This window comes from Boleophthalmus pectinirostris, unplaced genomic scaffold, assembly GCF_026225935.1.
Source record: "Boleophthalmus pectinirostris isolate CB_2022bp ecotype Guang Dong unplaced genomic scaffold, ASM2622593v1 HiC_scaffold_16, whole genome shotgun sequence".
NCBI classification, from domain to species: domain Eukaryota; kingdom Metazoa; phylum Chordata; class Actinopteri; order Gobiiformes; family Gobiidae; genus Boleophthalmus; species Boleophthalmus pectinirostris.
The window spans coordinates 25,113,760-25,127,608 of record NW_026571095.1 but is presented as its reverse complement, the minus strand read 5'-3'; the positions used below and the strand labels follow the sequence as shown (position 1 = coordinate 25,127,608).

Below are 13,849 nucleotides of genomic sequence, written 5' to 3'. Positions count from 1 at the left end.
CTCTATCTTTCTCCTGCCTTCCCCCAGATCTCTCCATCTCTCCCCCTGATCTCGCTAAATCTCCATCTCTCCCTTTCTCCTGCCCTCCCCCGATCCCCCTCCCTCTCTCCTGCTCTTCCCTGTGATCTCTCCTTCTCTCCTGTCCTCCCCCTGAGCTCTCCATCTCCCCCTTTCTCCTGCCCTCCACCTGATTTCTTCCTCTCTCCCCTCCCCCTGATCTCTCTATCTCTCCCTCTCCCCGATCTCTCCATCTCTCCCTTTCTCCTACCCTCCCCCCGATTTCCTACTCTCCCTCTGATCTCTCCATCTGTCCCCCTCCCCCGATCTCTCCATCCTCCCTGATCTCTCCCTCTCCTCTCCCCTCTCTTTCCCTGATCTCTTCCCCTCTCCCCCTCCTCCATGATCTCTCCACCTCTCCCCCCGATCTCTCCCTCTCTCCATCTCTCCGTCTCTCCCTCTCTCCTCGTCGTGTCTTGGCACATCGTGAGCTGATGCTGTCACACGGAGCTGGTACACTCAGACTTTTATGTGCAGTAACGACCCAGTCAAACTCTGCGCCGGTGTCACATCAAAATGTCTCCCCCTCCCGATGATAAAGGGCGAGGACCAATTACGACGTGACGCAATCAACTTTTCTCTGTGACTGAGTGAAGTTTGTCAGCGGCACAGGAACTCACATTTAATTATGAAGCAAATCAAATAGAAGAGGAAATACTGTTGATGGACAGCTGTATCTGTGCCCACATGTCAGTCACAGTTTGTCCTCGGAGCCTTTTAAAACAGACTGGTCAGGCCTATTCAATTTAAGGCCTAAAAATATAATAGTTTTAGTTTTTTTCTTGTTTCTTGGGTTAGTCTTTGTTCCTGGTTTAGTCCTGGTTTTGTTCTAGTTTAGTGGTTTAGACCTGGTTTAGTTCTGCTTTAGTTTTGGTTTAGTCCCCATTTAGTTTTGATTTAGTTCTGGTTTAATTCTGGGTTAATTCTGATTTAGTCGTAGTTTAGTCCTGGTTTATTCCTGGCTTAGTTTTGATTTAGTCCTGATTTAGTCCTGGTTTAATTCTGGCTTATGGTAATGGTAAATGGTCACATTTTTTTATAGCGCTTTTCCACCTTCAAAGCACTTTACAACAAGGAACTACTCACCCACTCACACACCAGTGTACGCAGACACTGTGGGCAAGGTGGGTTAAGTGTCTTGCCCAAGGGGGCAACAACAGCATTCATCTGTGGGAGCTGGAATCACACCAGCCAACCTGTGATGTTTATGTTGAGAGCTGGATTCAAACCGCCAACCTTTAGATCAGTGGACGAATGCTCTACCAACTGAGCTACTGCCGCCTTTGGTTTAGTTCTGGTTTAGTCCTGGTTTAGTTCTCATTTAGTTTTGGTTTAGTCTTGGTTTAGTTCTTGTTTTGTTTTGGTTTAGTTTTGGTTTTGTCCTGGTTTAATTCTGGGATTGCCCTGGTTTAGTTCAGATTTAGTTTTGGTTTAGTCCTGATTTAGTCCTTGTTTACTCCTGGTTTACTCCATGGTTTACTCCTGGTTTAGTCCTGGTTTAGTCCTGGTTTACTTCCATGATCATCCAGACACAGACTTGGTTGGTCCTGGTCTAGTCGTGGTTTAATACTGGTCCAAACACTGATAGTTTTGCACAGTAATTGTAGTAATGTTGATAATCTCTCTCTGGTATTTTATTTTTCACACAAATCAAACCGAGCAGAAACAGATCTAGATATTTTGTGTGACACCAAACAGTTTTATAAATGGTAATGTGTTGTGCATCTATCTGACCCAGAACTCTCCAAACAATCTGTCCCTCGGAAAAATAGTTGAATAGTTAGTGAGTTTTAAATAGAAATACAAGGTTAGGATTGTTAAGTCTATTTGTAAAGAAGTTAGTAAAGAATCTGATGTAATTATATCATATGAAAATACATTATGAAACTTTTTTTGAATTAACGGTGCAGTAAGTCACTTTTCTTCTTGTCTCTATGGCGATGTTATTGCTTTGCCTCAAATGTTCCACAGTATGACAGTAAAATATAGCTTATAGTGTGTATGCATCTCCATGGAAACAAGCAAGTGACGCCACCAGCCCAAGTTACAGGTCAAGTTTGTGGAGAGGCAGAGTCACAGTGAGAGTGCATGTTTTCCAATGTATTTTCTAATGCAAGATATAAATGTGTTTAATGCCATACTGTGGGACATCGCGCTTGAGCCAAGATGATGAATTTGCTATAGATCTTAAAATATTAATAATGACAACTACTGCATAACAGATAGAATGTGAATATTGGTATAGTACGGAAAAACTAGTATGGTGAAAGTGGAATGTGAATTTTAAAGAAAGGTTATATTAATTCCCATTCTAATTGCATGCAGTAATTATAATCTTGCCTTTAAAAAAAAATATAAAAATGAATTAATGTGGCTGCCAAGTTGTGCCTCATCTCTGGAGACGTCTCTGATTAAATGTGCTAATAATGCGAATAATAAATTAAAACATTTAAACGTGTTTCACCAAAAATCATCAAATTTCGGTGAGACCAAGTCGTCGCTTTGTGAATCTCAAGCAAGTCTCAAGTCTTTGACCTCAAGTCCGAGTCAAGTCTCAGGTCAAATACAGGCAAGTCCAAGTCGAGTCTCGAGTCACTGGACCATAAGTCCAAGTCAAGTCCAAGTCGTCTGCTATGAGCTTCAAGTCATTTCAAGTCTTTAAACCAAAGTACCAAATATAGCTTAGATTTTTGCAGTTTATTTGAATTTTAAAGTAAATGATTTATTTCAAGTCTTTAAGTCTTCAAAAAGCCCAAATTTAAAAAGTTAATAGTTTCAGAGATTTTTGCAGTTTATTTGAATTTTTAAAGTAAATGATTTATTTCTACACAGTATGAGTATTTATATAAGAAATGCAAATTTTAAATGTCTTGATAAGATCTTAGTGTGAATTATTAATATTCAGAATAGAAAGAATTCAGATTTAAAAGTGCTTAATTACAGTTGCCATGAAGGATCCTGCTCTATGTATTTCCCTCTGTTTTACTGTATATTAGTGTATATTAGTGTATATGAGTGTATATTAGTGTAGATTATTGTATATTAGTGTATATTAGTGCATATGAGTGTATATTAGTGTAGATTATTGTATATTAGTGTATATGAGTGCAGATTAGTGTAGATTAGTGTACATTAGTGCATGTGAGTGTACATTAGTGTATATTAGTGCATATTAGTGTAGATTAGTGCACTAAAAAAACGGTCCGAGAGGGGTTGCTCAAATTGCAAAAACAAATTTGACAACAATAACATCACTTTTTTACGTTTCTCTGTCAAGCATGTTTAAATCTTACAAACATCGCTTGATTGTGGCCGATGTGAGACCTGCATGTTTTAATCAGACTGAGGAAACATGACTTTATTATAATCTCTGGTGAGGCTCCTCCCTCTGGAATTCTCCTCCCCAAAACTTTTGGAGGGAAAATTCAAATGTAACAGGACACAGGACAGTTAGATGAGCAGAGACACACAGTGTGGAGCAGGAGGATTATGAGAGCTGATCTGGAGGTAAGACTTTTCAAAGATTTTATTATGTGCTTCTCCGGCCTAGAATGTCGTCATTGTTAAAACATGTTTGTGGTGTTTTATTTGAAATTAGAGTTAATGTAAGGACAGCTTGAAACAAATTGTTTTTGACTGTCCATCTACAAGAGTGTGACAGTTGTACTAAGATTTGAATGTGTTTGTTCCAGAGTCGTCTACAAAGAGTGACATCCAGAGCTCTGCTGGAGCTGTGGGGAAGTTCATGAATGTTATAGTTGATGTTTCAGAAAAAAGGAAGATGTTTGAGAACCAACAAAACACAGACCACAGATGAACAAAGTAAGTAAACCAACTAAAATTATTTTAAAATTTTTCAAAATGAACTTCCTATTGAAACTGTTATCGTACTTGTACAAGGTGATGTGGCATTAGGAGACTTTATACCAGATGCCCTCCCTGTTACTGTGTTTAGAGGAACAAAAGCAGCACATGGTGAGTTTTGTTTCTGCAGATACAGTTCTAATGTTCTTGTTCTTCTGTTCTGGTCCATTATTGTAGTAATAATTGCTATAAGTGTATTTAAACATGTACAACAGAGTAGATCATCAGAATGTGATCATCATGTGTTATTCCTGTGTTCACAGAGACCAGAACATCTTCACTGGAATAAATCTTCACACTGTCCAGCTCCAAACTGTGTATCTCTGTCCCTGTGCTCTCTTTGTGTTTGATTCTGTTTAAGACAATACAGTGGAAAACTAAAGACTGTTTTTGTATTCTTTTACAGAATTAGATCAATTAAATTAAATTATACATACTTATACATTTCATGATAAGGTACCATAAGATAAATATGCATATTCAGCATGATTTGTTCAAATTTCATCAACATGAAAAAGTGATGTTCATGTTCCGAGAAAAATATGTGTAGAGGGGATCGAAAAAAGTTTCAAAGCCTAAACATAATTTTATTGCATGCAACCGCTGTCCATAACTTTTTTACGCAAATCCAGCAACTTTTTTTTTCAGTGTGCATATGAGTGTAGATTAGTGTATATTAGAGTATATTAGTGTATAATAGTGTATATTACTGTAGTACATTTGAGGATACCATCTCATAGTACTTTAGTTACATCCTGCGACATGTTCCAGTTTGTTCCTATAAAATGAAGCACCGCATTGATCAACTGTAAAGAAAAAAGTAATTTCTAAAACAATATTTTTTTTAGTAGAAGCATCAAATCTTTTCAAGTCACAGGCCTCAAGTCTGAGTCAAGTCCCAAGTCAGTGACCTGCAAGTCCAAGTTGAGTCCCAAGTCTTAGTCCATTTTATCAAGTCAAGTCTCAAGTCCTAAAAATACTGACTTGAGCCTGACTCGAGTCCAAGTCATGACTCCCAGGCCCCACCTCTGTATAAAACAATAATATTTAAAGAGTCTGTATTATGTTGTTTTCTGATTTATGTTATAATGTTGTTTCCTCATCAAAAACACAACCAGAGTTTTGTTGTGTTTCATTCACACATGTTTAACACCCAAACCCTGTACATTTAGGCTCTGTTCCACCTTGTGATGTCATGATGTGGTCAACGAGGAAGCGCTCCACTGTGTTTTTAAACTCTATACACCTTCACTAGAATCATTTGGATTATTTCAACTCTGGAATTGTCAAGCTCAACTGAACGAAAGGTAAAAAAGGAAGCTGTTAACTATAGCTTCATGACATCATAAGGTGGAACTGAGCATTTTGAGATTTGGAGATGTAAACAGACTAATAATAAAGGATTACTCAAACATGTGTGAATGAAACAAAACACATCTCTGGTTGTGTTTTTGAGGAGGTGGGAGCTTTCTAACATGGCTGAAAGTCAGGAGACCGCTCACATGACGACCAAAAATCCACCTCGACGCGTCTCTCTTCCTTTTCACAGTTTGAGCGACTCTTGATCTTCTCACCACGTCTTCCTCTTGTACCTGTCCCTCTGAAACACACACGATCTCCATGGCAACCTCCCCCCAACATGCACAGGGGGGTCACGGATGATTAAAGCCAGGGCACGGTACATTCCTCTCTCCCGCCATCAATGCACCTCAAACAGAAAAAAAAAAAAAAGAAAAACTCACTCCATCCCTTTGGTTGTGGCGGGCTCCGGGAGAAGAGAGGAGGCAGGGGTGAAGGGAGAGATGGAGAGAGGGAGAGAGGGAGATTGAGAGGAAAAGGGGAGAAAGAGAGGGAGAGACGGAGGATGCATGGAGCAATTAAGAGGGAAATTTAGAGGAAGAGATGGAGAGAGGGAATGAGAGATGGAGAGAGGGAGTGAGCAAGATTGAGGGGGGGGGGAGAAAAAGAGAGAGATGGAAGGAGAGAGGAAGAAAGAGATAAAGAGAGGAAGAGAGCTGGACAGAGCGAGTGAGAGAGATTGTGAGGGGATTGAAAGAGAGAGAAAAGGGGAAATGGAGGAAGGAAGAGAAAGAGCTAGAGAGAGGAAGAGCAATGGATAGAGGGAGTGAGAGTAAGAGAGGGAGGGAGACGGAGGGAGGGAGGGAGATATTGAGCGAGAGAGGGGGAGAGAAAAAGAGAAAGAAAGTGAGAGAGAGGGAGAGAGAGAGGAGGGGTGAGAAAAAGAGAGGTGGAAGGAGAGATGAAGTGAGGGAGATTGAGAAAGAGAGGGAAGAAGAGATGGGGAGATAGATAGAGAGAGGGGGAGAAAAAGAGAGAGATGGAAGGAGAGAGGAAGTAAGAGAGATAGAGGGAGAGAGAGAAGGGGGAGAGATGGAGAGAGGGAGTGAGAGAGAGGGAGAGAGAGGGGGAGAGAAAGAGAGAGCGAAGAGGAAATTGTGAGAGGGAGTAAGAGAGGGAGGGGTGGGGAGAAAAGGAGAGAGAGGAAGTGAGAGAGATTGAGAGACAGGGAGGGGAGGAGAGAGGAAGTGAGAGAGACTGAGATAGAGAGAGGAAGAGAGCTGGATAGAGGGAGTGAGAGAGATTGAGAGGGGGGAGAGAAAGAGAGAGTGAAGGGAAAATGGAATGCGGTAGAGAGACAAAGAGCGATGGATAGAGGGAGTGAGAGGGAGATTTAGAGGGAGAGATTTACAGAAAGCGAGATGGTGAGAGAGGGAGGGAGAGGGTTATACGTTCCTCTCTTCCACCATCAATGCACCTCAAACAGAAAAAAAGAAAGAAAAAAAACTCTCTCTCTCCATGGTGGTGGTTGTGTGAGGCTCCAGGGAGGAGAGGAGCAGGGGTGAAGGGTCTCCTCTCCGAGCCCAGGAACAGACTCTGTGACGGGGCAGAGGACACACAGAGGCTTCCCCCGCGCTATGATGTGATTTCAAGAGGCTTTGTGGATTTTATTGTGCTGACATTTTGAACTCTGACCCGCGATGCCCACAGGGACGAGAGGAAAGAGAGAGCAGGAGAGAGGGAGAGAGAGGAAAGAGAGACGAGGAGAGGGAGAGAGAGGAAAGAGAGACGAGGAGAGGGAGAGAGAGGAAAGAGAGACGAGGAAGAGAGAGAGAGGAGAGAGAGAGAGGAGAGAGAGAGAGAGACGAGGAGAGGAGAGAGAGGAAAGAGAGACGAGAGAGAGAGGAGAGAGAGGAGAGAGGAGAGACGAGGAGAGGGAGAGAGAGGAAAGAGAGACGAGGAGAGGGAGAGAGAGGAAAGAGAGACGAGGAGAGGGAGAGAGAGGAAAGAGAGACGAGGAGAGGGAGAGAGAGGAAAGAGAGACGAGGAGAGGGAGAGAGAGGAGAGAAGAGAGACGAGGAGAGAGAGAGAGAGAGAGAGGAAAGAGAGACGAGGAGAGGGAGAGAGAGGAAAGAGAGACGAGGAGAGGGAGAGAGAGGAAAGAGAGACGAGGAGAGAGAGAGAGAGAGAGAGAGAGAGGAAAGAGAGACGAGGAGAGAGGAGAGAGAGGAAAGAGAGACGAGGAGAGGGAGAGAGAGGAAAGAGAGACGGAGAGAGGGAGAGAGAGGAAAGAGAGACGAGGAGAGGGAGAGAGAGGAAAGAGAGACGAGGAGAGGGAGAGACGAGGAGAGGGAGAGAGAGGAAAGAGAGACGAGGAGAGGGAGAGAGAGGAAAGGAGAGAGAGGAGAGGAGAGGAGAGAGAGAGAGAGAGAGGAGAGAGAGAGAGAGGAGAGAGAGAGGAAAGAGAGACGAGGAGAGGGAGAGAGAGGAAAGAGAGACGAGGAGAGGGAGAGAGAGGAAAGAGAGACGAGGAGAGAGAGAGAGAGGAAAGAGAGACGAGGAGAGGGAGAGAGAGGAAAGAGAGACGAGGGAAAGAGGGGGAACGAGAGAGAGAGAGAGGGGAAGAGGGAGAAGAGAGCGTGAGAGGAAGTGAGAGAGATGGAGAAAGAGATGGAATAAGAGATTGAGAGAGAGACGGAGGGAATGAGAAAGGAAGAGAGAGAGAGGGAAGGAGAGAGATTGAGAGAGAGACAGAATAAGAGCCTGAGAGAGAGAGGACAGGAAGGAGAGCGGGAAAGAGAGAGAGGGAAGGAGAGAGACTGAGAGAGAGATGGAATAAGAGAGACTGAGAGAGAAGAAAGGAAGGAGAGAGGGAAAGAGAGAGAGGGAAGGAGAGAGATTGAGAAAGAGAGGGAGGGAAGGAGAGAGGGAAGGAGAGAGATTGAGAGAGAGATGGAATAAGAGAACTTGAGAGAGGGAGAGAGAAAGAGATAGCGAGACAGGAAGAGGGATGGGTAGAGGGAGTGAGTGGGGGGGTAGAGGGAGTGATGGAGTGATGGAGAGAAGGGGAGGGGAAAGAGGGGGAGTGAGAGAGAGATAGAAAGGGAAGAAGAGAGGGAAGGAGCGAGGATGTGAGAGAGATTGGGAGACGTAAGGAGAGATGGGTAGAGGGAGTGAGAGAGCGATAGAGGGAAAGATGGAGAGAAGGGAAAGATGGGGAAGGAGAAAAAGAGATAGTGCGAGACAGAGAGGTAGAGAGGGAAGAAATGTGAAGAGAGGGAGTGAGAGGCAGAGAGAGACAGAGGAGGAAGGACAGATGGACAGAGGGAGTGAGAGAAACTGAGAGTGGGGAGAAAGAAAGAGAGAAACGACTGAAAGAGAGGGAGAGAGAGGAAGAGAAATAGATGAAGGGATTGAGAGGAAGCAATAGAAGGAGAGATGAGAGAGAGGGAGTGAGAGAGAAGGAAGGAAGGAGAGAGAATAGACTGAAAGAGAGGGAAAGATAGAAAAAGAGGATGAGAACTAGATAAAGGGATTGAGAGGAAGCGACAGAGGGAGAGATGGAGGGCGGTGAAGAGAGAGACTGGAGAGATGGAGAGAGTGAAAGAGAGAGAGAGAGAGATTTGTGTGTGTGTTACAGTGCGGGAACAACAGGGCACTGTACACGCCTGAAGACAGGATGGTGCTTGGTCCTTTTCAGAACATAAAAAACATGGAATTATTTAGGGAGTTCAAGTTTTAGTTACAAATGTTGTAAAACAAATTGACATGTAATTGATTTCTTAAGTAAAAAAGTCCCCATTACTTTATTACAGAAGCTAAAAATATATATTACAAATACTACTTTGCATATTATAAAAATTGTATTAGAAAAAAAATTCATTCACCGGTCTAATCCAGATCCATGTTGACCAAAACATAGAGAAATGTTTTAGATAAGTTTCCTCTCATTATCTGGAGCCTTGCTGGGTTTCAGATTGCACCAACAACATTTTATAAGACAAAAATATTTCATAATAGCAAGTTGTAGAGCAGAGGTGTCCAAACTTTATTCACAGCATATTGAATCATACTTGAAATACTTGAAGCGGAGGGCCACACACTGGGGTCGATACAGTGAGTCATTCACATTGGCACAATTTCCATAGCGTTGATAAGCCTTGGGACAGCAGTCTTAGGTCTAAATCACGATGCAATGTGACGTCTTTGAGTAATAATGGAAGAATCACTTACATTTGTAGTAAAATGTTTTGTCTGTTATCATTTGGGCCCATTCATCAGGAGGATTAAGGGCCAACAAAAACTGTCCTGAGGGCTTGTTCTAGAGCAGGGGTCTCCAACCTTTTTCTATGCCAAAGAACTACCTTTTTTTTTTTTTTAAAGGTTACAAGAAATTGAGCATAGGAAAGCTTTAGATGAGGAATAGTTTGATTCCTATAAAACACAAACCTTTATCTGTTTATTAGTGTACAAAGTTAGGCATCAAAAGTTATACAATGGTCGTTTATCAAATTTGAACCATTAAGCACAGTATGTATAATTCAGAAATCCTTTGGTGAGCTACTTGGAAAGGGGTGGAGAGCTACTGGTAGCTCCTGAGCTACAGGTTGGAGACCCCTGTTTAGTCACTAATAAAATTATCAGGTTTAATATTCGTCAATTTACCAATTAAAATGGTTCATTGCAAATATGAGTTGTCAAAAGTATCGAAAATCTGATAATAACCAATGCTAAAATATCAAAAAGAGATATTCATATTAAATAGGGATGTAAAAATAATCAAAATATTGTGATATTGTATTGTCAAAAGTCTCACAATAATATCATGGACTGTCACAATATATTGAATTACAAACTCATTTGCTTAAATGCATGGTTTTATAGTAGCAACAGCTTATAAACATAGAGAACTACATATCCCGTGATTCATTTCAATGTAGACAACATGAAGAAATATGTTCTTTACTTGAATTCTTCGGATTATGACAGTAATAATTCACACTACAATCATGTCAAGGTATTTTAAAAGCAAAAAGTGTCCTATCTACAATTATATTAGCCTCTCAAAAAAAATATTGCAATAAATATCATACTGTGAGATGCATATCGTGATAATATCGTACCAAGAGATTTGGATAGTTAAATCCATAATATTCAAGTATACTGGGGGGATCACATAACTGGATAAAATTGGACCCTTTCAACTTGAGTTTTATCCCAAATAGTGTAAGATCACATGGTATAATAAACACATACTATTATTTTGTCTTAAAAATTACAATATCGCTTAAAAAATAGCTCAAAAACAGTACTGAGCAGAACTGGGTATCATTCAGAAGTTGCCTATATGATACATACCTCGATACACAGGCCACGATACGATACATATTTCAATACAGTGAGCTTACAATTCAGTACGATTCAATATGATATATTTCAGTTCGATTTGATACTGTTCAATAAAAAATAAAAGCTAAATCCTGCCTGTGATACTAAAAGTCTTTTTCTTAAACCACTTCTTGTGCAAAGTTAATATAAAACACAGAGGCGGCGCTACCATTAGGCAAAAGTAGGCAGCTGCCTAGGGCCCCAAAACCTGGAGGGGCCCCCAACCAATTGCTCTCAGTGCCACGAATGGCCAAGGCCTCAGAGCAATTAGATTTTATCTCATTATGACATTAAATGAGGGATCTAAACAAAAATGTATTTGTACTAGCAAAAAAATAAAACTACTTTCAGCTCTGGTTATCTAGTAGGCGACATGACTAATAAGACAAGTTTCCAATCCATCATAATTCAAATAAATAGAGATGTGTATGTCTCCGGATCAAAGGGGAAAAATAGGCAATAAATATATTTTAAAAACAAAACAAAACTTAAAAAAAGAAAAAAAAAAAAAACAGTGCATAATGAGGGCTCCAAACTCAAATTTGCCTAGGGTAAAATGTGTTGCATAAACGAGCAACAAGCAACAAAACTGTAGCGCTGTAACAAAATAACTAGTAAAAAACATTTTTGGGGATCAATACATATCAATACAGCAGCCCACAATACTGATACTGTCTTATCACGATACAATATATCAGTATTTCAGTATTTTTGCACACCCCTAATACTGAGTATACTTTAGTACAGAAGTGCTCTGGCTCTTATCACTCTCTGACAGTAGGACATAATCACAGTAGAACTTGAAAACCACCAATATTTGTACTGTAATGAAGTATAATTCCTCAGAAGTGCAATCAGAAGAGAGAAAAACGTGTACCCAATTCAAACAGAGACCTATAAAGACATCTATCAACCTCTCACGCAGACTCCCCTCAAATTTGCCTTGCGGTACCTAACACGTGTTTGAATTACATTTAAATATTTAGTCCCTCATCGCACACACATCTACTATATATTCTTTAGATTCCAAATGAGCTGCTTCAGTCATGTGCTGCTGTCAGGGCGCTACATTTCAGGAGGTGTGACTTAATGGAAATGTCAAGAGCAGCCATGGCTCTAAGCTCCGAGCAAACGCGTTCACTTCACTTCTACTGTGAGGAGGGGTGAGGGTGGGGCTGGGTGAGGGTGAAGGATGGGTACTGCTGGTGGTGGTGGTGTCGGTGGGTTGGGGTCTTGTTGTCATGCAGCTCCAGCCCGGACTTAAAATCTGCCTTTATCAGAACAGAAATGGCATTGTCACTTTTAAATGGGATTAGGGTTAGTCAGCTGCATTTTAATGAGAGGAGAATCAATACTGTAGGGTCCAGTTTGAGGAGGTTCGGCCATTTTGAAGACCGAAAGCAACGGCTGTGACATGAGGAGGAGTGGGTCCGCTTATTGTGGTAATATATTTCTGAAGGAGTAAACAAAAAGGGAATAAGAAAGCAATTTAAGCAATGTATGGAGTCTGAGTCCTTGTGAAGATACTGTGGTGGATTTTAAAGAGCCCATATTGTGGTGTTTTCTGATCTGAGTTATAATGTTGTTTACTCATCAGAAATCAAAATCCTGCATATTTAGAGTACTTTTGTCAAACTGAAAACACTCTTCCAACTTGTAATACCATGTGGTAATACAGGAAGTGCCTTAAAATCCATATACCTTCACTAGAATCATTTGGTTAATTTCAGTCCTGGAACTGAACTGAACAAAAGGTAGAAGGAGCTGCTAACTTAAAAAGTACCACTACATGACATTGCATTTGGAGTTTTGGAGATGTAGACTGGTTAAAGCGACAGTCTGGAATTTTGGACATAAGGCCTCATTTCCTAGTGAGTCAGAGTGTTGAAGACGTGTGGAGACAAAACAGTTATTACGCCAAACTGTTGATGTAAATATCTGTGTTGATAGAATAATTTTAGAAGTAAAACCAACCTTGCATTTGAAGGATTTATGTCTGAGCAGCAGCAGTGAGTTGTACTTCCTGATAGAAAGCTCGGCAGCGGTGGACTGATATCACCTAGCACCTATCTTAGTGGCAACGTAAAATTCCGCTACTGCTGCGGAGAAAATAGTCCCTCAACATGCAATTCATTCGATGCAAGGTTAGTTTTATTTCAAACATTATTCTATCAACACAGACATTTACATTGACAGTCTGGTGTAATAATAGTTTTGCTTCGGGTGTTTTGTGGAGTGGGTAAGACTGTTTTTAGTGGCAGGATAACTATGGCCAATGACATGCACTATTCTAGCACCAGCGACCTCTGCAAATACAAGGACTGGATGGAAAATTTAAAAAAAAAAGTGTCTCCACACGTCTCCAACACTCTGGCTCACTAGGAAATTAGGTCCTATGTCCAAAATGCTGGACAGTCCCTTTATTAATAAAAAAATTACCCAAACTTGTATGAATGAAACATGTTTTTGATGAGTTAAAAGCATTATTATTTACTATGGCTAAAAGCTTACAAATGTTGTTTTAATATAGAACCTTTAACATAAAAAAGGCAATTCTAACATTTCTGTACCAAGGATGCATTTTGTAGAATATAATAACAGAGAATTGGGGATCAAAATGACAAATCAATCTTCTTTGCAATTCATGACTGTTAATATGAAATACATGTAGATCTTACTTCATGACTGCTGCAGTATTTCTAATCCACAAAGCAATGTAAAGTCATGTGCAATACCAGTTTTTTTTTAAATTCAATCCAGTAATGTGTGAAATATCCCTTTGTTGTCCAGGTAGAATCCATGGCAAAGGAGAAATTCAATTTGTCAACTGGACAAAGTTTATTTGGTCGAATACACTTTGCAGCTCATCCAAGCTGCCAAACATATTTGACCAAATAACCAAAAAACTCCAATAATATAGAGTTTTACAATGATGGGTACTGGGATATCATTCAGATACCAATACCAAAGTGTTTTAAGTGTATCAAAATGCATTGGGACTCCTCTACAAATAAAAATACGTAGGCTATATTTATCTTTGCTTCACCCCAGATTGAACTAAATCTAAAATCTAAAGGTCTTATATTTAGCAAAGTGGACTCCTGTGAGTTATAAGCCATGTTAGAATGTGGTTACCTCCTCAAAAACAGACCTGTAGTCGTGTTTTTTTTTTCATTCACACGTTTGAGTAATGCTTTATTAAACTTTATATACTTTATACTGCATCCCCAAAGCTCAAAAT

General features: G+C 40.7%; 1 long non-coding RNA gene across 1 annotated transcript; it reads left to right on the top strand.

Moving 5' to 3' along the window:
• Positions 1 to 3,264: 3,264 nt before the first annotated feature.
• Positions 3,265 to 4,029, top strand: LOC129408426 (uncharacterized). Its single transcript, XR_008631929.1, has 3 exons — positions 3,265 to 3,564; positions 3,750 to 3,879; positions 3,958 to 4,029. It is a non-coding gene; the product is annotated as an uncharacterized LOC129408426 (long non-coding RNA).
• The last annotated feature ends 9,820 nt before the right edge of the window (positions 4,030 to 13,849 follow it).